Raw genomic sequence first — 25,279 nt, forward strand, 5'->3', positions numbered from 1 at the left:
TGATCAGGAGGCCTCATGGATACTCATTTGGTTTTTAAAAAGGTAAGATTCTGGAAAAGCGACATAGTACTCAATTTTACAGAATGTATATCACCGATTCAAATTAGTTTTATTCCAAATATTATGATTTATTTTGAAAACAAGAAACCAAAATATTTCTCCAACCACTTTTAAATACGAAAGGTGGTCAGCCTATCGAAAGCTCATCATTTTATGCCGGTTATTTCTACGGAGAGATCAACTTCCCGATGAATTCATTTGATAACCTTCAACATTTTCAGTGAAATTGGGCTTTCATGTGCTACCATTAGCCATTGTAAGCAACAGGCTATTTCACATAAAGGAGAAAAGCAAGTAAAGCAGTTGTCTCTTAATGTTACAGGTAATGGGTGGCTTCCCCAAAAGATTCGCTTCCCGGAAAAAGACCACTTGCAAACCTGTGGGTTCTCATGAAGAGCGGAACTTGTCAGAGGAGCTTCTTGGTGTTTTCACTTCCCAGGAGTTCCAGAAGTACGAAAATGATATTGAGACAAAGTGTTTATGTTTGAAAAGTGCGGGCTCTGCATTCCAGGCTGCACACTGAGGGTTCTCTAAACAGAGACGCTCTTACTGAAACTCGGGAAGAATAACTCGTAAGGGCTTGGACTGTACATGATGGAAAATTAGGAGATAACCAGAGAGCCAGCTGGAAAAGGGAACAACCTAACCCAGGGGTTGACAAGCCTTTCTGTGAAGGGTTGCAAGGTCAATATTTAAGGCTTTCTGGGCCATGCAGTCTGTTACAAGTTCTGCCATTGAGGCTCAAAAGCAAACATTGACAATACATACAGGAATGAGCATGATGGTGTTCTAATAAAGCTTTATTTACAAAAACAGAGGTGGCCTGGGATTGGCCCTCAGGGTTTAGTTTGACCACTTTTGTGCATCTAATCAAATGCTCAACAACTGGTTAGAATTATTTTAACATTTGGTGCCTTGGAAACTTAACTACTAAGAAAGGTTAGACGTGTGCTTAAATCGAACATGGCCTAAACGCTACATTCGAGATTTAATCTTTTGGGTCAGACATTGTGCTCTTCAGGAATCTACTTAAAATGCAAGGGCTTAGGAAATACATCAATCTCTATCTCCCCCCCCCCCCCCCCCCTTAGTACCAATGAAGCAACTAGCATAAGAGTACACAGTGCCTAGAGCAGAGAAAAGGAGATTAAAGGGTAAAGACATGAGTGGGAGATATAGTCTCCCCACTGAACCAACTATTCATAGAATCCATTTGACCACCCACTAATTTTTGTTGTTGTTCGTATAGAGGTGCATTCTTTAGGAATAAAGTTCTGTATGAATGAATGAATGCTCAAATATCCAGACACAGAGCCACCGCTTCATTCTTACCCACCCATTCAACAAACACCTATTTTGCTGTAAGGCTCAGTAGTAGGAATTGAAGTGGAATGGGATAACCCAGCAGGGAAAATCCACATATAATACAAGAAGGTAGAATCTACTAAAGTAGCAAGAACAAAGGGTAATTCTTTTCAAAAGTCCCTCAAACAGTTTTCTCTTGCCTTCCCTCCCATTCATCTAGTTTGGGGTATTAAAACGTGTTCTGTTCTGCGTGCTAATTACGCCTATTTTTAAAGCTGGCATGCCAGTAACAGTGAAAAACTATAAATACGATTGGTAGTTTTTATTTTTAAAACCTTACTTTTCTTTACTATTTCCTTAACATTTCCTTTTCAGTTGCTAAAAAAAAAAGATACCAGGAAATGCTGCTCCTGCACTAAAACCCTTTGCGTGTTTAACCCATTCACCGTGAGCTTGATTTACAACAGCCTTCCTTACTTGATGAATCCCACACGCCCCATAATTTAAACATCTTAATACACCTCTCACTGGAGTGCCTTTTTATTTGAATGTAAATTGATTCTGAAACTGCTCCCAGTTAGAAGTTTGTGTTTGACATAGTGTAGCTTGGATTTGCAGATAGTAAGGTTCAGTCTATAAGGTATGGGACTGAGGTTTAATTGCCATCATAATTAACCTAGCTCAGGTTAATGAACCATAAAATGTACACTCCAGCTGACCGTTTAACCTGCCTCAAATAAACGAATGATGTCTATCCCAAGCCACTCAACTATGGAGTGCAGTTAGTTCGTCGTATACATACGAAAGAACCTTGAATTCATTTCTGGATTGGTGTGGCTTATTCTTTTTTGAGGACTTTGAGGGATTTTCCGTGGAACATGGACAAGATTTCCCTCTCATTCTTTAGAAAGCAACCCCACTCACTCTTCTCTAGTCCAAGTAAAACCACAGACAGAGTGTGTAAGGCAGTAAGAATGGGATATCATCTTTCCCGCTCCAAAAGAGTGTGCTGGAAGACATTTAAGGATCTCTGTAGCTTCTTCTAGAATTTAATCATTATTCCTGCTATTGGCAACTTACACTGCAGGCTTTAGCACAAGAAAATGTTAAATTACATGAAATATATAGTTGCGCTTGATAAAAGTGATGCTTTTATTTTTTCCCCTCCCAAGGTCTTGTTGAACATTCTACAGTTAGCCAAATATGAACGTACTTCAGACAAGGCTGAATATCATGTTAGTAAGTCAGTAAAATTTCAAGTCCTATTGTACTTTTTCCTTCGAGCGGAGGGAGTGTGTTAGTTCCAGATACACCGGGGTCTCGGTGTCAGCTCTGCTTGGAGACAGAACCCCAGGCCCTTTCCCTGATCCCCTCTCAGGGCCACAGCCTGGGGAGGGTGATGAGCTCGGGCTGACTAACAAAAGCAGGTGCACGCATGTGTCCAGATGGGACCAGACTGAGCCCGGGAAGAGCCGAGGGCTGCACAGAAGGCGCTGGCATCCTGGCCCCTGCCTTGTGTCACCACAGCCAGAGCCACGTGGAAGCTCTCCTCCCAAAACACAGAGCATGGTGTTTTTGACCCAAGTAACCAAGTCCAAACCCCGTGGACAAATGCTTTTTTGTCTCTGAAATTAGGCTGCGGCCTTAAAAATTCCTGAGGCTTGGAGTCGATAGAGAGGGCGTTAGAGTTCGCCCTTCTGCGCCAGGAACCGTGCCATGCTGTAAACGTCTGACCACGGGAAAGGGGAGGAAAACAAGCCTGCTTTAGTGACACGCACATTTAAACTGTCAAACGGTTCTTTACATTGATCTGGCCCTGGTGTTATCCGAGGACTCTCCACTCACGGGCAAGTCTTACACTGAGCACAGTTTGTCTGGTCCCATCTGCTGCGCCAGATGCTGCGTTTGGCAGTGTGTCCTTGCCTGGCACCTGCCCCGCTGGAGTGTATAGTCTGAACCAGGAGACAGACAAGCGACAGATGTGAGAAGTGCTAAGAAGCATAAATAGGAGGCAATCAGAGACTCTCAGGGTGCAGGTCGACGTGGAGAGGACCTGCTGACAAGAGGAGTCGTTGAGGCTGAACTTCAGCATCCTTCACTTGTCCCAGCCTCTTCCCAGGTTCTGAGGGGTTCCATGCTCGCACGTGTTTCTGTAAAATTTGCAAACCTTAGATTAAAAACATTATTTTTTCAATAAAAAAATTTCTTAAAGTGTATAAGCTTCAAGGCTCACAGAATCCAGATGAATGGGTTAGGGAAGATTTCTCTGAGGAAGAGATGTTTTGGTTGATTCTTATAGGATGAGAAGGAGTCCAACATGTCGGATGTAGGAGGATGGGCCAGGTGGACATTTGAAAATCATGGAGCTGGAAATCGCTGAGCGACTTGAAGGGGAATGAGGGAGAGGTAGGAGATACATTTAGAGAAGTTGGCACGGGCAAGCATGCAGGGCCATGGTGGCCATATACTGGAATTTATACTAGTTTGAATCAATGTAATACATAAAACCTTGTTAAGCAAGAGAATGACATGATCACATTTATGTTTTTGAAAGATTACTCAGGCTTTGAAAGGAGAACAGATATCTCAGGCTGGGGGCACGATTAGAGAAAGGAAGCTGTTGCAATAGTCCAGGTGAGAGATGACTGATGTTGCTTTTGGATTAAAGTAGTGGTTGTGGTTTGGGGGGGGGGGGGAAGTAGACAGAGTTAAGATTCATATTAGATTTTGAAATCATAGGCCTAGCTGATGAGTAGGATATAGGAAGCTGAGAAGAGTGTGAAGTCAAAGATGATCCAAGTAATTTCCTGATTTGAGCTATTGGATTGATGATAGTGATACTTTCTAGGGTGGAGAAGGCCCAGGAGAAGGAAAAAAATTGGGTGGATGAAGTTGAGGAGGAATAAAGAGCTCTGATTTGGTCATATTAAGTTGTAGATTATTTGTTACTAAACAGTGAGATGTTGAATGGGCAAATACCTGAGACTGAAAATTAGAAGAAAGCTATAGGCAAAAATTTGAGAGCTTCCAACATATTTTTAGTAAATGCAATATATTTCTAAATTATGTAAGGTTCTATGTCTACTGATTCTTCATTCAGTAATTTAATTGGGACATGACATAGCCTCTAAACTTGAATAAGTAGAAATCCTCAATTGAAGAGTTACTTTCATGTGGAACTATAGGATTCTTAATAAAAAGATGATGGAGGCTGAGCAGAAGTACTGCCAGAGGGTTGCAATAATCACAAAAAAGTTGTATTAGGCATAACTAGGCAGACATTTATTAATATTATGATGGATATGACTTTATATGTATAAATATATCAATGCTGATATCCCTTTGAAGGTGATAAAGAAGCAGGATTATGGAGCTAAACATTATTCTTCATCACTTAATCTCCCGCCAGGGTTCAGGAATGAATTAAGTATGTGAAATATGTACACCGTCATAGTAAATCATGACTTTAACTTTGTTATCAGTTAGTTTACATTCCTTAATGGTCTGTGAGAAACAATTATAGCATCACCACTGAATCATTCCAATCAATGAGCAGACTAGGCTTTGAAAGCATTCATGAAATGTGGCTAACCTTGTGTTTGCTTGTGGATTAAGACCTTAACTTTAGGAGGCTGGCTTCAGTAATAAGATGTTTCCCCAGAGCAAAAGAAGCAAGAAAGACAAGTATTGGCTAATTGGCTCTCTAATTTCTTCCAAGTGTAACTGAAAGTTCTAAGTGTCAACTATAATTAAACACTATTTGAGGGTTTAGAATCCTGACAAATTCATATTTGTATATGTGTCCATAGCATCAGAGACAATTTCAAAGAGCTATGAAATAGAGATACTGTATTATAAGGGGAGAAGTAATTTGTTAAGCAAGTCTTCAAAAAAATTCTTACTTTTTCCTCTATTATATGTGTGTGTGTGTGTGTGTGTGTGTGTGTATATATATATATATATATATATATATATATATATATATATATATATAGTATGTTTCTTAGGGAATGACACCTGTAGCTATGCAACATGAAGAATGCCAGAGTCAGCTTGGCATTCAACTCTATATAAAATTTTTCATGAAATGAATTTTGTATGAATTAGTTTCTATCTTCTTTCAGAACCCTTTTCTTCAGATTTTTCTCTTCTTTTTGATGAGAGTTGGTGATTTAGGAGTTTTTATCTTATCTTTATGGGATTCTATCCTCTACTACTCTCATACACACAATTCCTGAAATACTTATCTGAAACCTAATTTACTAGCAGTCTAATTAAGGAAAAAAAAAAAAGGTAGGCATGAAGAAGGCAGCAGAAAATGATAAACACAACAGGAAAGCCAACATAACTTAGGGGTAGAAATTATACTTTCTGGGTTACTTGACTTGAGAATGTTGAACCCTAAAGAAATATAAATTAATGGTAAGACCAAACATTTTAGAACTGTAGGAAAGGAGGCAAAGATTGTGATAGGATTATAATGGAATGATTCAGGAGACCTTGCTGATAATGCTGGAAAGAGAAGTAATACAGTTTCAAGTTCTTCCTGTTGTAGTATTTTTGGTATGTAAACTACAATACATAGAGCAGATAGAACAGCCACACCAAGCTGTTTCCTTGTGAGGTTACAGCCTGTGTCATCTCTGCCTCCAACTCAGACTTTCTGCAGCCATCAGCCTATAGTGATGTCCAAAGACAAACCTAAGTCATTAAGACATCAACAATCCCAAGGTATATTGAAAAGTGCCCGTTCCTCCTTCTGGTTGGGATACGTAAAGGGTCTGACAGTCATCCACTCCGCTGGAGCCCATCTCCTGGGTGAACTGCTGGGTGAACAGTCGTCACCTTGGGCTCTAACGGGCCTCCCCAGGGACAGGCGCCAGGTGGCTCCAGAGAGCAGCTGCCGCACCAGCGGGATGTGGCGCGTCTGCCTGGGAACTGTCACTGGGTCTTGCTTCCAGAGCCAGATTCCACCCAAGGAGCTTCTCTTCTGCCCTCTGGCCTCCTCAGCTACCGTGATTCCCCGAAAATAAGACCTACTTACAGGTTTCCTTCTGAGTGAAATATAAGGCATCCCCTGAAAATAAGCCCCCCCCCCCCCAAGGCTAAACATGAGAGACTTGGTCCACTGATTCTGAAAGAAATAGAGTCATAAGAAATTCACCAGGAAATTCAGGAATTGGATTGTCATGATGATGTTCCAGAAGATGATGACATGATTGTCATTGAATAAATGAGTAAATTCTTGATACTGTAGGATTCACAGTTTGTCTGGTTTGTGTTGACAACTACCATACCACCGTACCCTATACAGGTAATAAATTTCCTTTATTTTCATTTAACAATAAATGTGTACCGTTTTCTTCTTCATGAAAAAATAATACATCCCCTGAAAATAAGACATAGTGCATCTTTGGGAGCAAAGATTAATATAAGACACTGTCTTATTTTCGGGGAAACAGGGTACCTACATTGTGTACTGTTTGGGTTGTCTCTCACCAGTTACATTTCAAGTAACATGAGCAACTGAAAATTTAGTATACTTGTGGCTATCCAAAATATCATTGGTGACTGCATTATCCATAAAATACCCTTATAGATACTTATTTTGCTTGCCTTTCTTTGGTTAAAAAAAGATCACTTAAAAATATATTTTTAATTGCTTTTTTTACAGAAAGGAAGGGAGAGGGATAGAGAGTTAGAAACATCGATGAGAGAGAAACATTGATCAGCCACCTCCTGCACACCTCCCACTGGGGATGTGCCTGCAACCAAGGCACATGCCCTTGACAGGAATCGAACCTGGGACCCTTCAGTCTGTAGGTCGATGCTCCAGCCACGGAGCCAAACCGGTTGGCAGGGAGGGGGGAAAGAGAGATCATTTTTTATTAATAGAAAACCTCGAAGGAAACTGAGGTCTTTATCTCCATGTTGCCAAGAGTGGGTTTTGTTAAAGCTTGAAGACTGAGAAAATCGATAACTTTTAATCAGCCACTAATGGAAAGAAAAAGAGCTTAACTTTGTGACTCTCCACAAGATTGATTTAACTTTGGGAAGACTAGCTAGACGTTCCCCTGTCTGTCGTATTCTTTAGTAAGTGCACAGGATACTTTCATTGCAGATAATTTTGCCCTTGTTTTGCAGGTCAATAAAACTGGTTGTATGTGTAGTTTGTAGACCCTGCCTTCTACAGTCAGAAGCTGCTTTGGCATGCTAATTGAATTGTCAACAATAAACACAGGAATGGAGGCACTTTAAGCTACCATTTTAGGCCACAAAACCTTCGCTTCAAGGCTGCCTGCTGTTTCTCCCAACCATGCATGAAAAGCAATTAAGGAAAGTATAACCGTAGTCTGCTAAATCAAGGATAAGCTGTATGCTAGAACTAACAAAAGACGCACACAACGCTTGCAAATCTTCTCAGCACCAAACTGAGTGCAATGGTGTTTGTGAGAATGTGTGGTCCAATTAATGGAAAAAAACACTTAACTGAGGGTTAAATTGCCCTGCTGCCTTTTTGCCCTATAAACTAGTGTCTAGCCTTAGCCTGAGGACCCTTGCTGCATGCTTATTTTACCAAGGGAGAAACACAGTGAATCAGGTATGAACCAGTCTAATAACTTTACCAGTCCTGGGCCAACTATTAATGCTAAGAGTTTATACTGAACGAATACATACCTCTTTGTGATTGCTAATTGTGGTGGTGAAAAGGTTACTGAATTCCCCACGTGATGGTACACAAGACACTCTACCAACACAACAGTTCCTTTTGACACCCGTGGAAGGAAGGGGCTACAGACGTGTAGGCTGAATTTAAAAAATAAAGGTTGCATTTGCTGGCATAGAACATAAACAGAAGTTACCACTTTTTAAAAAATTGTGTTGAAGTTATTCTCTTGTTACTAATAGGTTTTGATTTTGACATATATTTTACCACTTAAAATTATTTATAAACTCTTCTAAGCTCCAAACCACACCTCGGCTTGAGGTGTTATTGAAATAATTCCTGGGCTAAAATGCTTGGAAGATTTCATTCACCCCTAACGCTGCTCCCTGCTGGCATAGTGTGTGTAGCACCTACATCTACATTACCCAGCGGAGGCCACGAGAAATGGCCCGGAGAATCTGGAGGCAGATTTAAAGCTGTCATTCAACATTTTCTAAAAGTAAGATTTTGAAGATACTGAAAATAAAAGCTTGAAGCCTGCTAAGATAGAATAGTTTAACTTAGAAAATTGTTTGTCATGAAAACAGACATTGCAAACCTACATTTTAAAATTGAAAGTAAATATCTCACACTCTTATGTTGACATGCACATACTAAAAATATGCACAGGTTTTAAATTGCTGATTTATCAAAGTTTTAAAATTAACATTTTAGAAAGCCAGAATTTGTGATTTTATATATCTATCTATCTATCTATCTATCTATCTATCTATCTATATATATATATATGCTATTTATTAGAAGTGAAAATATTTTTATCAGCTGTCTCCAATTGATCCTTAGTTATGTGTTTAAGGTTAGGGTATTACATATTGTAGTAATTTAATTTTTTAAGGATTATTTTTGTTATCTCAAGTGTGGAACATAAGTGCTTTACTATGTAGACAGCAGCATTCTTTGTCCTGTCAAGTAAAAGGCCTCTGTAATAAGACTGGGTTCTTTGCTTCTGTCTCTATTTTTAATAAGTCAAGAATAAGTCCTAGAAAATGTCCCCTGAGACTATTCTCACCCCTCCCTTTTTTTTTCTTCCAGTGCCCAGTGAGAACTAATCATCTTCAGGGAAATGAAAGACTAAATCATACAACATGCTGACTACAATTCTGTGGATTATGTGGGTAGGATGACATTTCTTTCTAACTAAATTATTTCGACTACATATTAACACTCCTGGCAGATGGATAAACCTAATATTAATTGGGCTGCATCGCACACCCACTCAGAATGCTTCTGTGTTTAATCACTTGATTTAGGTAACACATGGCAAGTGTCAGGAAAGAGGTTGTAAAACTAAGGGTTGGGAACATGTTTTCTTTTTCTCTTGCTCTTCTCATTTTTATTCTTGCTTATAAAAATTCTGTGGCAAGAGTTACTGGTATTCAAAACATATTCTTTGAAGGTACTGTCCTTACTTCATGATTGGAAGAGGCTATAAAAACTGAGGGGATCAAAAGCTTCCAGTTTCCACAGAAGGGCCTCTGACATAACCTACATGATCAGGGGTTATTTTTCATTTTGGGGATAAAAGGTGCTGGGCCCCTAGGTTCTCGTTGGGCCCCAGTGAAGGCTATGGAACTCTGACGAGCACTTTTGAAAACATTCCGACGCCCAATGAAAGGTTAGCAAAGGAGGGAAAGTCAGCCAGCACAAGACATTGCCCCTGAATGTTTGCAGTCAATTTCCAGGCCTGTTCAAGGTTGGGCTGGCATTCCTCCGGCTGCGGTGTTCCATGTAAAATAAAATATTGCCAGCTGTGGTCAATTATTTGGTTTCCCTGTGAAACTTGAGAAACGTGTAATCACCGTTAATATGGTAAAAATTGATCAAGTGTGACATGATATATAATTTACTGATTGCAATAGCATTTTAGGTACCAACTCTGAGAGCAGTACCCGCTGATTAGTTCCTAGTTCTTTAGAGTTAAAGTAAGGGTGGGTTCACTTTTATGCTTCAAATTTAGTTTGATGTCAGTGATTGGAGGATTGCTTAAAGGCCCTATGATTTATCCCCTGGAGAGAATAGTATTGGCCATTAAAATGTTTTTTTTTTTTTTGTAGAAGTGTTTAATAATACAAAGTAATCATATGATATAATCAAATGAATAATGCAGGATTCAAAGTTGTACATATAATACTTGCAATTGTATAAAAATCTGAGGTTAAAAAATGCGAGAACATCAAAACATCTTTTTTATTTTTTTCTGGTTCCCATTTCAATGAAGCCGAATGTATGGATTCAAAAAGTATGGCTGGCAGTCTGCATATGATTTGGGGGAAATGCAGAGGAAAAGATAATGCATTAAAAATTGTAAAGAACCAACCCCCCAAAACAGCCCAGTGATCTGAGAGCCCAGCCATTCTCTTATAACTTGTGCCAAGAAATTAATTCCCATAATACATATGCTTTGGTGATAAACATTCTTGGGGGCCTTAATACACTGGTATCTTTGGGGGAGGTAATTGTATTCCACAATCATGTAATTTGGAAGCAGAAAAACTCCAGTTGTACCTTTGGCTCAATGTATCTTACTAATCAGCAGACTATCCAGAAAATGGTTAAAAGCTGGGGCCCAAGTTCATGTGTCATTTTCTGGGGGTGACAGGGTCATCTACCTTCTTGTTCTGGTTTCTCTATCACAGTGCGTATTTTTATGTCTTGCCGCTGGGCCTTTGCCAGGTCCTGCTTGGTCTTCTGACAGGTGTCAGTCACTTGGACACCCAGAAAGGATTGAAGTTGCCTCATTCACATTTGTCCACTCCTTCCCCAGCTACTTCCAGGCTCTGTAAATCCAGTTTTTTTGCGGGGGAGGAGTCAAGCTCCCCCCTCACTGGGCCCTCTACTGCACGTCTAAAGCCACTGACAGGTTAGTCACACGTTTAAAGACACAATAGTGTCTGACATGGACCGGTGTTCAAATTGCCTCCATGGTGTTACCTTCAACTTTTGTTTTCCTTGATAACTTCAAAGACAAGATTCTAAGTGTTATGGGATTCTCAGCGGATAGTGTCTGCAGTGAGTTTCTATTCCCAGCACTATTCAGAATATTGTGAGCAAAAGATCAGATGTGCTTTCATTGGGAGGATGACCACAGTCTTCCTCTTCTGTATTTCCTTTAGGCTCATTTAGCCTACTATCGATACAAGCATAAAATAGGTGTTAAAAATGTTTTATTGTTGTGGGGCATAGAGACAAGCTGGCACTCAAGTTCCTCATGAATGCCACATGCCTTTTGGTGATTTTCCCTGAACTGTAGCTTGGCCGTTGCTCCTGGAGCAGTGGTCGGCAAACTGCGGCTCGCGAGCCACATGTGGCTCTTTGGCCCCTTGAATGTGGCTCTTCCACAAAATACCACAGCCTGGGCGAGTCGATTTTGAAGAAGTGGTGTTAGAAGGAGTTTAAGTTAAAAAAAACCTTGGCTCTCAAGAGAAATTTGAATAGTTGTACTGTTGATATTTGCTCTGTTGATTGAGTTTGCTGACCACTGCTCCTGGAGTAATCAGATAACACACTGGATTTTTGGCTAATTGTATTGCTAGGAGAAAATCAAGGTAATTCATGCAACCAGGATGAAAATACTGGAAGCTGAATACATTGGTCAACCCTTAATTTTCTAAAATCAAGAAGGTTATATACTGCTTCTAACTACATGCCATGTGATTACTTAGGTTGAAAGAAAATCCCTGAGAAAAAGGGAGAGGGGGGCGTGGGAAGAGACTGAACATAAACTGTGCACCTATGGATGAGGACAATGGGGAGAGGGGAAAGGGCAGAGGGTGGGGTGGGAACCTGGTGGAGGAGAGCAATGGTGGGGGGGGGGGAAGGAACATTTGTAATAATATGAACAATAAAAACTTATTAAAAAAAGAAAAAAAAGAAAGAAAATCCCCGAGTCAAATCAGCTGGTGGGAATGAGAGCTGATGCAGCCAAGAAAGGTAGAGATTTGTATGACTGCTTGTTATTTTATCTAAACACAAACTTGACTAGTGAACCCCAAGGCAGTGTCTCATTTCCACTTGGAACAGTGCAGTTGGGGCTTTTCCCGTTGTCTATTTTGGTCCTTATGAACAGGAAGTGGGAAAACGGCCTGATGAGGTGGCATAATGCTTAACTCCACACCAGGTCTATAGCTTTTCTCCCCACCAGGCTCCGGGCTCCGTCTGCAGAGTCGCTAACACTTGCTGCTATTAATAAGAGCTGAATAAAAGGATGCCTTTGTCTGAGGACATTAGCGGAATTGTAGCTGTTTTCCAAAGGACTGGGGGCCAGAGGGAGGGCGAGGAGGCCAGTTGCCCAGGGCACCAGCTGAAAAGGTTGCTAAATTTGTGAAGGGGGAAGGCACCCAGCCAGCCATCAGCGAACCACAAGTGCCCTGTGGCCGGTCTAGGTGTCCATGATGCTTGGAATAGTCCTGCTTACTTTAAGCAGTTCTACCACATGCGCTCAGAAATATTAAAGACCATTTATAGACTTTATGGAAGCATGTTTTTTAAAAATTGAACATGCAGTCTTGCTCTATATCAATGATTACTTTAAAGGTTGTAAACATATCTAAACACGTCAAACTTAAATCAGAAACCTCTCCTTGTATCAGCACTATCTTCTCCCTCTCCCCCCCAATAGAAAAAAAAATTGTTTTCTTATTTTACTTTTTATTTGAGGATACTCCAATGTTTTAGTGTCCTGGACGCACAGTAAAAATAATCTAAAAACTCTGGGGCCCATCACAGACCCCTTGAACCTGATTTCAGAAGGTATGTCCCAGGAATCGATAGGTCTGAATTACTACCAGGTGGTTCTGATACACGGGGAGGGTTGGTTGAATGAGAATCACGTGGCTACGGTACCCAGTATATATACCCTTAACCATTAGCTCACATCGGGAACACCTAGCGGGCTTGTGGGAACAGCTCCCTGGGCCCTACCCCCAGGGTTCCTCATTCAGCGGGTCTGGACGGGTCTCGAGAACTTCCATTTCCATCGCGGTCCAGCCCTCGTGGATGCTGCTCCGGGGACTCTGTCCCGAGAACCAAGCAACCCACCGCTCCCTGCCGTCTAAGGTCTGTTCACGGCTCGGGAACGTGCCCAGGTGCCACTGTTGTTGATGGCGGAGACTTGGAGGAGCGGGAGTCAGTGTCCAAAAGGCAGGAGGCGGAGGCAGGGGACCTTGAACAGAAGCTTTGGTGGGAATGTTATAAACAACGGGGAGGGGAAGGTGTGAAGGCTGGAAGCACAGGCCGGGCAGAGATGTTTTACCGGAGAGGCTTAAACGGTGAGGAGAGGACGAGGGGGAGCGAGAAGGGGTGTGAGAGGACTTACAGACGTGTTGTTGGGGCCTCCATTTCTCCCTCCATGTGCCCAGAGGTGTAAGTGAAGGATGGTGTTGGGCTGAGTCGCCTATCACCAGTGCTACCCCCCTCTCCGGAATGAATGAGCTGTACCGTGCTCTTAAAGCATTACAGTTCCCGCTGTTTTCTTCCTTTATTCTCCTCTCAACAACCTAACTTCAGTTCTTTCTAAGGAATCAGAAGGAACGGGCTTTCAAGGGCTCGAATCACTGAATTGTTGGAGGTTGAGGGAAGAAGGGTTTGCTTGAGTCGGAAGAGGCTGTGGGCAGGGCCAGGATGGGCCAGGAGGGAAGGGTGGGAGCATTTATCCAACGGCTCCTCTCATCCTTTGGCCAAAAGAAATCCTGGAAGGGGATGTGTGTGTGTGTGGTGGGGGGAGGGAGGCAAAAAAAAAAAAATCAATAAAATATATTTAAAAAAAAAGAAAAGAAATCCTGGAGCGTAAAAGCCGCCTGCATTTCAGTTGTGTGTGCATGTGGGGGTGGGGTGGGAGGGGGGGGGTCCCGGGGGGCCTCGCACAGGCACAGGCGGTGCCTCGGGTGGAGGTGAGTGCCCCAGGCCCGGTGGGTGCCCCTGGGAGTGTCAGAGTCCACACAGGCCGGAACAGGATGCATCAGGGCTGAGAGGCGGGGTGGGGGGTGCAGAGGAGGCCGGGGACCCACGGTGCCTCCCGCAGAGCTTCCAACTGCTCCTGTGACAGGAATCTGCACATGAAACAAAAACCAGCCACAAACTCCGAACAAGCCATTTGTTTCAAAGTTCTCTCTAGATCAGCGTTTTTCAACCGCTGTTCCGCGGCACACTTGCCTGGTGTGCCGCGAGATGTTGCCTGGTGTGCCGTAGGTGCAGACAAGACAAGAATTTTATAATTTTTCACTATTTTGTTTACTTAATATTTCATAATAAAGTAATTATAAAATACTTTCTTTGTGTTTATTTAATTCCTATTCAAGAGAATTACTTTATATATAGTCAATATAGGCACAGAGTTAAATTTTTTAACATTTTCTAATGGTGGTGTGCCTCGTGATTTTTTTCATGAAACAAGTGTGCCTTTGCCCAAAAAAGGTTGAAAAACACTGTTCTAGATGCTAGTAAACTAGCTCTGCAAATTCAATAGACCAAGGCCAGCCCCCCCCCCCCCCCCTTTGTTCATAACGCCATCCCCACTGCGGGAGACAAGGACGAGCAATAAAAAGACCCCAAAGCAGAATGGGCACATGGGTTCCGCTTGCTAATAAGCAGGGGAACTGCCTTCTGAATTAGTGAAAGGGGGAGCAGTTAAGAGAGAAAGATGGCATGAGGGAAGAAATAAGTTTTAGAAGGATCAGATGGGGTTCACTAGTCACGTGTAAATATTTGCACGTCCTTTAAAAGCACACCCCATGGGTGGGGAAAAATGAATTGGTTTGGGAACCAGAACACCTGATTTCTAGGCCCGATTTTGTTGATCACTGATGACATATCATCAAGATACTTCAAATCCTGGAGTCTCCCTGTCTTCTTACAAAGTGACCTCTCAGGTCGGCCCTGACAGGCAGACTACGAAACAGGGTTGAGAAATTTGATGTGAGGTCCCATTAGGCACTTGCTCTTTGAGGCATTAAGTAAATTTGTCCTTGTTGCCTGTTTTCAACTAAGATACAAATTAGGTGAGGCTCAGACCTGTTCCCTTGGGTGTAGGGGCGAGGCAGAAATAAGGTCTCAGAAAAGGAATCAGTAGAGACTTGTCCTCTAGGCCGGACAGATGGACACATGTTATGACAGTTCAGTTTTGGTAAACAAGAAATTTGGCTACGTTACCACAACTCTACGGTGGAGTTGAGTAACTATTCACGTTTGTCTTCTTCTAGAGGTGGGAAGAAGTTTATATACCTCAAAGGACATGGACTGAAATAGATGAGACTTAGACTAGGCTCTCTGTTTTTTTTGTTTTTTTTTTAACAACAAACAACAAACTTTATTTCTATTTCTTCTCTTGACCTTTGCTGGTTCTGATACTGGCAAAGCAGAGCAATTTTTTAAAAATGAGTTTAATTAAAAAAAATTTTTTTCCCTTTCCTTTTTTACATGTTGACCACTTCACCTTTCTCTCCTGCCCCACTCCCCACCTCTGGCAACCACCAATTTGTTCTCTGTGTCTATGACCTTGTTTTTGTGTTTAAGATGCCACATATAAGAGAGACCATATGTTATTTGTCTTTCTCTGTCTGACGAATTTCATTTATCATGAGGTTCATCAGTGTTGTCTCATATGGCAAAATTTAATTTTTTTATGGCTGAATAATATTCAGATATATATATATATATATATATATATATACAGTGAGATATATATTATATATAGAGAGAAATTGTGATATATATATATATATATATATATATATATATATATATATATATATCACAATTTCTTTATCCATTCACCCATTGATGGGCCTAGGTAATTTTCATATCTTGGTTATTGTAAATAATGTGGAACAGATATATTTTCCAGTTCATGTTTTTGTTTTCTTGAATAAATACCAAAATTGGAATTGCTATTCATGTGGTAGTTCTAGTTTTAAATATTTTAAGGAACCTACATACTGTTTTCCATACTGGCTGCACCAATTTACATTCCCACCAACTGTGAGGCAGGGTTCCCTTTTCTTCATATTCTTGACAACACACACCTTTGTGTTTTTTTTTTTTTTTTTACTACAGCCATCCTGACAGGTATGGAATATCTCATTATGGTTTTGATGTGCGTTTCCCTGATGATTAGTGATGTTGAGCACCATTTCATGTACCTACCGGCCATTTGCATGTCTTCTTTGGCAAAATGTCTATTCAAGTCCTTTGCCTATTTTTAATCAGATGTTTTAAAAATATTCTTTTATTGATTTCAGAGAGGAAGGGAGAAGGAGAAAGAGATAGAAACATCAATGATGAGAGAGAATCATTGATTGGCTGCCTCCTTCATGCCCCCTACTGGGGATCAAGCCAGCAACCTGGGCACATGCCCTTGACTAGAATCGAACTTGGGACCCTCAGTTCACAGGTCAAGCTTACTGACCCAAACTGGCCAGGGCAGATTTTTTTGTTTTGTTACTGAGTTGATGAGTTTCACATGTGTATATATATTGGATATTAACCCCTTATCATTATGTTGGTTTCCTTCCTTCACTGTTCAGAAGCTTTTTAGTGTGATGTAGTCCCACTTATTCAGTTTTGCTATTAGTGCCATTTACAAAAAATGATCAACAAGATTTACATTAGGAAGCTTGCTCCCTCAGTTTTCTTTTATGAGTTTTATGGTTTCAGGTTTTATGTTCAAGTCATTAACCCATTTTGATTTAATTTTGGGGTATGGTGTAAAATAGTGGTTGAGCTTCATTCTTTTGCACGTGTCTGCCAGTCTTCCCATCACCATTTGTTGGAGAGATTCTCCTTTCTCCGTTGTACATTCTTGGCAATTTTGTCATAAATCAATTGGTTTATTTCTGCGATCTCTGTTTTTTTCCATTGATTTGTGTGCCTGTTTTATCCCAATACTGTACTGTTTTTGATTGCTCTATTTTTGTAATATACTTTGAAACCTGGGAGTGTAATGCATCCAGCTTTGTCCTTTCTCAAGATTGATTTGGTTATATGAGATTTTATTGTGATTCTATACAAATTTCTTTGAAAAATGCTGAGGGAATTTTTATAGGGATTGCATTGAATTTATAGATTCCTTTGGGTAGTATGAACATTTTAATATTATTGATTGTTTTGATAAATCTGTCCATTTATTTGTGTCTTCAATCTCTTTCATTAATTTCAACATGCAGGTCTTTCACATTCTTGCTTAAATTTATTCCTAGGCATTTTGTTCTTTTTGATGTAATTGAGATTGTTTTCTTTATTTTTTCTTTCTGATGGTTTTTTATTAGTGTATAGAAATGCAACAGATTTTTTAAATATTGATTTTTATTTTCTGCAACTTTACTAAATTCACTTATTAGTTCTAACAGTCATTTCTAAATAAGTTCTAAGTGAAATTCTGTCATTTATGTTATATGAAAATTAAGCACAATTATTCCTTATCTGTGGTTCTATTTATACCTAACCTTCAGAGATAATGTGTTTTATAGCTAAAGTAGAAAGTTTTTTCTAAAAAAGAAAAATTCTGATACATGTACAAATAATAACTGGCTTATGCATTCTGTCAAGAATATGAAATTGGATAAATATATTTGTTATTTCACATAATTGCATTATTAAACAAATAAATAAAGTTACAATGAAATAATTTAAAAAATTATCCTTGATAGGTCATTTGTGTCTTTTAACATTCTGCTAGTCTTACTTAATTTTCATTCCATTACCAATATATAATTCTTCCTCTGCTTCCTGATACCATCTCATACCCTTTCACAGAGAGAGCTCTTTCTAGTTGTCTTTTCTTCTGGGTCTTGAATTTTCCCAATTTGGTTATTCTTGCCTCCACATAAAAATATGCTCAATATGTTTCTGCTTTGAAAACAATTAAGTCCTCTCTACCCACTGCTGTATCATTCCTTTTTTTCTCTCTCTTCTCCCCCTTCCTTTCTCCATGTACATTTGAAATTTCCCATAATAATGTTGTTGTTTTTTAAAAACCAAACACCCAACTCTAAGTATTTAAAGACTTGAATTATAAATATTCTCATGGACTTTTGCTGCTCCCAATCAATTTTAGTACTTGACTCAAAGTTTTCCTAAATTTCCCACCCTTCTCTAGTCTATCGTTTCCTCTAAGTTTACCTTATTCTATTGTTGTAGATAAAAGAAAATGGAAGTTAGAATACAATCTAAGCATTTTGAAGAGTTTAATTGAACTGTACAGATGCAGAAAAAATAAATTATGTCTTGTAGGGTTCCATCCTCCTCTCTAGAACAGTTGACAACATTAAACATGTAGGCTGCTATTAGGGCTTTTATTTACATGGTTCTCCTTCCTACCTCAAGCTCTCAGTGAAATCCTGTGCTCTTTTGCTTTGCTGAGAGTAAATTCTCTAAGGAAGATATCCTAGCAAGGGTTAATGCTTACACACTGAGTCCAGAAATGAATGACTGAGTTTGTCTCAAATAGCAAAACCTTTTTTTTTTTTTACTTGAGTATTGACCTTGACCCTAAAGCATAGAGGAAAATCTTAGACTGCCCTTGCTAGGCAAAGAATACATAAACTGGCCCACCAGTGTGGCTCAGTGGTTGAGCATCAATCTGTGAACCAGGACATCCTGGTTCGATTCCCCCGGTCAGGGCACATTCCAGGGTTGCAGGCTTGATCCCCAGTAGAGGGCGTGCACGAGGCAGCCAATCAATGATTCTCATTATTGATGTTTTTCTCTTTCACTCTCCTTTTCTCTCTGAAACCAATAAAAATACATTTACAAAATAATGTATAAACTGACCTGTGAGGTTGGCTCACAGAGAGAGGAATAAACTCTGTTTGTCTTAATAAAAAACAAACAAAAACAAGCCAGAATTAAAAGAAACAGGAGAAAAATACAGGGAAAACAACTTAATTGAACTTTGTGCTTTCCTAATATTTCATGCCTGTAGGGCTCAAATTATTCCCTCACCATTAATTCAAACACCAGTAGCTCCAAGGTTCAGACAGGGCAAACATTATTACCTTCCTCTGAAAGATGAAGTGAGCAGGACGGTGAGCTGACAGGGCCAAGATGAGGACTCGGGAATTGATTGCTGTTCAGTAATCTGCAAAGTTAACTCTAGGGCCCTCCCTCTTCGTTGTCTGGGCTTCTTTCCTTCCTCACCTTTGTTATAATTCATCCCTTCCCCATGGCCCCTAGGTCTCCGTTCCCTATGGAGAGACCTCCTCCAGCCCCCCCCCCCCAAGTCCCATCCACTGACCCCCGTCAGCTCCCCTCCTCCAGCTTTATGAGGCCCAGGGAGCCCAAAGCAGTGCTGAGTAAATATTTGTTGACTAACTTCTTTATTAAAACTGCTTTCAGTTAAAATAGAGTCATCTCAAGGTGGTTGAAAAGGCTTAATAGAAGACATGTTCTGGGGTTTACTTTCATTATAATAGGAAAAAACCATACTGTAACCACATCGTGAAGTGCACTGGCCACAGAACAAAGCTCTAATTTATAGCAATAATAATTTGAAGACAGTCATTTTGCACCACAAGGGACCCTTCTGATGACTTCTGACCCACGTCCAAGGCCAGGCCTGGTAGCAACTATCATCAGAGACAGAGTGAGAGAAGAAAAGAAGGTGAGAAGAGTAGTGCTGTTTAAATTTAGGGAGATAAAGCACAGGATTTTAGTTCGCCTGAAGTCTATTTAATATCAGGAGTAAAACCTTGCAGTACGTTTAAACAACCTCCCTTTCTGTCCTACATCCTTCTTCGTCAGGCGTCTGACTTTTACCTGAGTATGTGGTTTCCAAGCTCACAGGGACAGGAGGCCTTCCCTTTTCAGCTGAGCAACCAGAGGGCTACTTCTTTGGAGGTTCAGACCTTCCTATGATCAAGGCTAAAGCAGAGAAATCCCTTTCCTAGGAGCTTGTCTGTTGGGTAAGTTTCATGTAGTCTCCCGTCTCGGGACAGTTGTGTGACATATAGGGGGAGCCTTTTCTCACAGAAACCCATCACCAAAACAAATTGTAATTAAGATAAAATCAGGGCATGATTGGACTTCTAGTAGATTCTGAAAGATGCTAGATTAAAGCCTATGTAGGTGATGATCCTTATTGTGGTGTTGGGTAAGTTCATTTTTATTTTTATTTTTTTCAGAACACTTTCTGGCTTTTTTTTTTTTTTTTTTTTTTAAATATATTTTATTGATTTTTCACAGAGAGGAAGAGAGAGGGAAAGAGAGTCAGAAACATCATTGAGAGAGAATCATTGACCAGCTGCCTCTTGCACACCCTCCACCGGGGATGTGCCCGCAACCAAGGTACATGCCCTTGCCCGGAATCAAACCCGGGACCCTTGAGTCCGCAGGCCGACACTCTATCCACTGAGCCAAACCGGTCCCGGCGGTAAGTTCATTTTAAATTAAAAATCAATATTATCACATTGGCTACTTCTAATTCTCAATTGCTGCATACATTTTGGCAATTTTGTGCTGATTTGCTTTTGTTTACACCGAGTTTTGTTCCAGAATGCATTTAAGGTGGCTTACGTACATATACAATATATGCAATAAAAAAACCCCACAAGATTAAAAATGGGTGGAAGAGGAAATCAACCTAAAGGAAAAGTGAGAGTAGAAAAGGTGAGATAAAAGTCATAATGTCTAAACAGAGACCATTTGCTAGGTGGTAGGCACTGTTCTGAGCACTTTGCATATGGGAATTCATGTGACCTTGACAACAACCCAGAGGATCAGAGCTGTTATCCTCTCCATTCTACAGGGAGACGAGGGAGGTGTGGAGGAGTGACCGAGGCCATATAGCAGTAAGTGGTTCAGCGCTGGGCTCACACTGGGCACTCTGGCTCCATGATGCTTTCCCCATTCAACAATGAAGCTGGAAATAAGGTGAACGCACAGAGTAGAAATTGTAAGGTCCTGTAGTCCTGCTTGAGATTGACCACAGATTTACCTCTAAGATTTTTTGGCAGACAAAATCGAGAAGGAAAAGGCAATCGGTTGCATGATTCACAGTGTTTAGGAGATTAAAAAAAAAAAACCCACAAAAAACCACAAGCTAGTTGCTCAAGAGTGGCGTAATTATTTCTGGTTGGGAGACCAGGAAGAAAATTCTCTTGTAAATTCTCACAAAGAAGCCACTATGCAATGAAGTGGACACTATTCTTCAGTCAGGCTGACAGGTTTTCATGGGGCTGTTTCTTACAACATCCTTCACTGTGTCATAATGTATAACTGACTCCCAAGCCAAATTCAGTAAAAGGCAATTCTGCAAGGGTGGGGATCTCAGGAGACGTGGACAGGTCTGGGGATCTCTGCAGGTCTGGCTTAATTTAGGAAAACATTTCAGGCTATTTAGAGGGAAGAATGGACTGTAGATCCCTCAGGCCACTGTCTGTGATTATTATTCCTCTCAATTGAGCTTCTGTAAAACTCTGAGTGGTCGTGAGTTTGAGGTTATTTCCAGACCCGGGCCTGAGGGCTACTCTTCTGTGCTGTTGGTAAGTATGGCGTTACAGCTTCCTCAGCCAGCTGAGCTGGGCGAAGAATGGATTTTTCTTGTGAAAGTTGAGACACAAGGATATGGTGTGACCAGAGGGGCACCCACTTGGTACCGGACCATATTCAATAGAATAGAATCTGGGGTGTTGACCAGCTTCAAAATATTTGGAACCAAAATGACTTGGTGGAGATAAAAAAAATTCCCCATAGAGAATTGCCATCTGGAATTCCTAAAGCGGGTGCAATCAAATACTTACCTTGGTGATTGAAAAATATCTCAATAAAGGACTCCTAAAATTTCCAAACTTAAAAATAAAACCAAAGTATAATAGTAAATATAGAGACATGATTTCTTCAGCTCCTGGTCAGGCTCATGAGGTCAGCTACAACTTACTTGTCGGCATCTCTAGACTTCTCCGGAGGACTGATGGCTTTTTCGGTAGCACACAAACTCTCTTCCCATTTCTGTACTTTTGCCATCTGCAGCTCACACTGGGCCATCTCTTTTGCTTTTTCTTGGCACACAGACTCAAGAAAGTCTAAGATCTCTTTAGAATTGTTTTCTTTATCTTCTTCAAAGTATGTTAATTTGTCATTGTGCTCTTTTTCTGCTTAGAAAGCCCCATCAGATTATTCAGACCATGTTTCAGAGCCTCATTTTCTTTTTTGTAGTTTTTTTGTAAGTTGGTCAATTTTAAACATCATTACTTATAAGTTTTCATGGAAATCTTGGGAATATTTCATGGAATCAGTCTCATCTTTCTCTCTAGTCAGGAAGCTTTCTGGTAGTCCCTGCCCTGAAGGGAGCTGGCCAGGTGTTCTCTGAGCCTCTTCACTTCCCCTTGGAGCTGGCTCACATGGCCTTGGGTGTCCTCGGCCTTATTTTTAATCAGCTTGGCCCTTTGAGGAAAATTTAGAATTGCTAGGGTTTCCCCCAAACACCTGGATCCAGGATGAATATTTGCAACTATGGCTGTTCTGGCATTACCTGCAAGAAATTCCCGGTGAGCTTGGAGTCTCCCACATTGACACGGGTGGAAATCACTTGGCCCACCTAGCTCAATGAGCAATGTCTATTACCTGCATCCTTCACCCTCATCCCTTCTGCATGGGTGTCTCTGCCTTTGAGATCTGGCTAAGTCCACCAGGGAGGTTTGTAGTATATTCATAGTCTCATTGCTTTTCTTCATTGACTCTACTGTAATGGCAGAGAATGTATGAGATGACTTTGAGGCTTCTGTATTCATTGAACGCGATGCCACGTGCCTGTTTCTCCATCCTCCATACAACACCTAATAGGGTCCATCTGCTCCACAACCAACAAAGACTCCCTTCTTGATATATTCCCTTATGTACAGTCTGGCCGATGCAGATCCAGGAGGTCATAGATCTGCGTTTTGTAGATTTCAATAAAGAAACACTTACAAAGGAAGCTCTTTCCTGCTCCAGCCCTTATCATTTGCATGATCAATTAGGAAACACAAATATTTAAAACTTGGTGGCGTTACTCCTCTCAGGTTCTGAGAAAAATGATCATATTCAGATGGTCCCATCATAGTATACGTTTTCCCTGAACCAGTCTGTCCATATGCAAAGATGGTGCCATTATACCTGCTCATGCGATTCCACAATGCCTTTGGCCGCAGTTGAGAACACAGACTCCTGAGTGGTGTCCATGCCGGCAACATGACAAAAGTGGAGGTCTTGGGCTCCCGGTTGCAGTGCAGCCGGAGAGCCGTAGAGGAGAGCACACTCAAGCGTAAGTTTTGCTCTCCATCAGCTGATCCAGAATCCTCTGTAGGTGGACAAATTCGCACAAAAACTTTGATGGCCTCACCCTCATTACTTGGACGGTTAAACTGACAATTTGTCATACTGCATAACTCAGTTTTGGAGCCGGCCACCATGGCGCCCTCACTTCCAGATCCTAAGACCAATCAGGGATCCCCTCAGCTCCAGATGCTGTGAGTGGGTTCCACCGGCTGAAGATGGCCAGGATTTGAATTGGGTGTTGAGGCAAGCACTGAGGCCCACAGTGTTGCCCGGCTCCTCTGTTCTATCCCTTCTACCACCCCCCTGTAGATCTCTAATTTCATTAAATTTTAATTTACCCTTCTTATAATGTTCTTTTTTTTTTTTTTTTTTTTTTTTTTACAAAAATATATTTATTTTCATGTTGGTAAGCTGAAAATCAATAATAGTATTTGCATATTTATGACAAATTTATTTCTATGTTTTAGAAAAAACATAGCTCACTGAAAAGCCAAAGAGTAGGCTAAAATTATATTTTTTACTCTGTGGGTTTAGTGCTATGATTACAGAGTCTGATTGCATTCTTCATTTCTATACCCCACCAAAAGCTTCTCATACACTCTAGTTTTTTTCCAAGACCACAAACATGGATATGCCGTACGGTGGTCTCCTTCCTCAGAGGCTGCTCTCCCAGGGCCTCTCTTTCTAGCTACAATCGGACGTAGGCCATTGTTAGTCCTCCTGCACAGCAGTTGTCCTATGATTTTGCTTCACTTTTCCCTTGGGTTGGAGTCATCGTTTCCTGGATCTCATGCATTTTGTGTATGCCCTCATTTTGTGGAGGTACACCATCAGCTAACCATCTAAGAAAGACTATTTTAATTTTCTGTCTGCTATTTGTGTCTGGGTAAATATGTATAGAATTTCAGGTTGCAAATATTTTCCCCTCAGAGCTTGGAATGCTTTCCTACTCATTCTTCTAGTATATCCATAGTTCCAAATACAGTCTGATTCTTGTTCTTTTGTAAGTAACTTATAGGGTGTGTGTGTGTGTGTGTGTGTGTGTGTGTGTATGATTTCTCTGGAAGGTTTTAGGATCTTCTTTTGGGTTCCAGAATTTGATGATTTCACTTAAATTAAAAGTTAAAGTCCTTGATCTGGGGGAGATAAGAGATCAACCGAAGGACTTGTATACATGCATGTAAGTACAACCAATGGACACAAAACTCTGGGGAGGGAGGGCATGTATGGGAGGGGGGGCAATGGTATACATACAAAGATAATTAATAAAAAAATAAATAAAAGTTAAAGTCCTGCCAGTCTGGCCTGGCTCAGTGGTTGAGGGTCGCCCTATGGACCAGGAGGTCATGGTTCAATTTCCAGTCAGGGCACATGCCCAGGTTGCTGGTTGTGGGCTCGATCCCCAGTGTGGGGCATGCAGGAGGCAGCCAATCAATGATTCTCACATTGATGTTTCTATCTCTCTCTCCCCCTCCTTTCTTCTCTGAAATAAGTAAAAAATATATTTTAAAAACAAGTTAAAGTCCTGCACTGGCTGGTGTGGCTCAGTTGGTTGGAGCATTGTCCCATACACCAAAAGTTGGCAGGTTCAATTTCTGGTCAGGGCACATACCCAGGTTTTGGGTTCAATCCCCAGTCAAGGCCTGTTCAGAAGGCAACTGTTTCATGTTTTGTTTTTTTCTCTCTCTCCCTCTCCCTCTCTCTCTCTCTCTCATCAATAATTTTGAAAAGTTCAAGTCCTTACAATGATCTGTCCCCCCTACCCCTTTCAATACTGCAACCCTTCTGCTTCTGCTCTGTACTCTCCTAGTCTCTCTGACCCTGTTCTACCTTTTTCTTTATTCCAGACATATTCCTTCTAACACACTATAACATTTACTTATGTTGTGTTTATTATCTATTTCTCCCTACCAGAATAAAATTTTCATGAGTTCAAGAGAT

General features: G+C 40.8%; 1 pseudogene; it reads right to left on the reverse strand.

The window, feature by feature from the left end:
• Positions 1–21,917: 21,917 nt before the first annotated feature.
• On the reverse strand, positions 21,918–24,462 carry LOC118709260 (annotated as a pseudogene).
• Positions 24,463–25,279: the final 817 nt, after the last annotated feature.

Source organism: Pipistrellus kuhlii, unplaced genomic scaffold, assembly GCF_014108245.1.
Source record: "Pipistrellus kuhlii isolate mPipKuh1 unplaced genomic scaffold, mPipKuh1.p scaffold_m20_p_7, whole genome shotgun sequence".
Classification (NCBI taxonomy): domain Eukaryota; kingdom Metazoa; phylum Chordata; class Mammalia; order Chiroptera; family Vespertilionidae; genus Pipistrellus; species Pipistrellus kuhlii.